This window comes from Arachis hypogaea, chromosome 9, assembly GCF_003086295.3.
Source record: "Arachis hypogaea cultivar Tifrunner chromosome 9, arahy.Tifrunner.gnm2.J5K5, whole genome shotgun sequence".
In the NCBI taxonomy this organism is placed as follows: domain Eukaryota; kingdom Viridiplantae; phylum Streptophyta; class Magnoliopsida; order Fabales; family Fabaceae; genus Arachis; species Arachis hypogaea.
In genome coordinates, this window is record NC_092044.1 from 107,756,838 (window position 1) to 107,757,221 (window position 384).

The following is a 384-nucleotide window of genomic DNA, read 5'->3' on the forward strand; positions in this document are numbered from 1 at the left end:
GAGAAAAAGACAAATATGTCCCTGATCTTTTGCCCCGCAGACATTTTCGTCCCTGAGCATTTGAAAATACATTTAAATCCCCGACCTTCACAAATTTTGGACGGATGAGTCCTTCCATCCAATTGCCTCCGTCAGACCCAACAGAAAAGTCTGACGTGATTCCGTTCTGATGACGTGGCATGACGGATTAACATGTGGACTGTTGACTGGAAGAGTACTTTTAAAAATTGCACAAATAAGTCCCTGTACCTAAAAAAATTCAAAGACTGGAAACGAAGCATTTAGATTTAGAACATTGAAGAACACAGTGTGCAGATTCGTCGATCTTCCTTCGTCTATACTTCTCAACCATGAAACATATTAATCATCAAAGCCTGACATCAC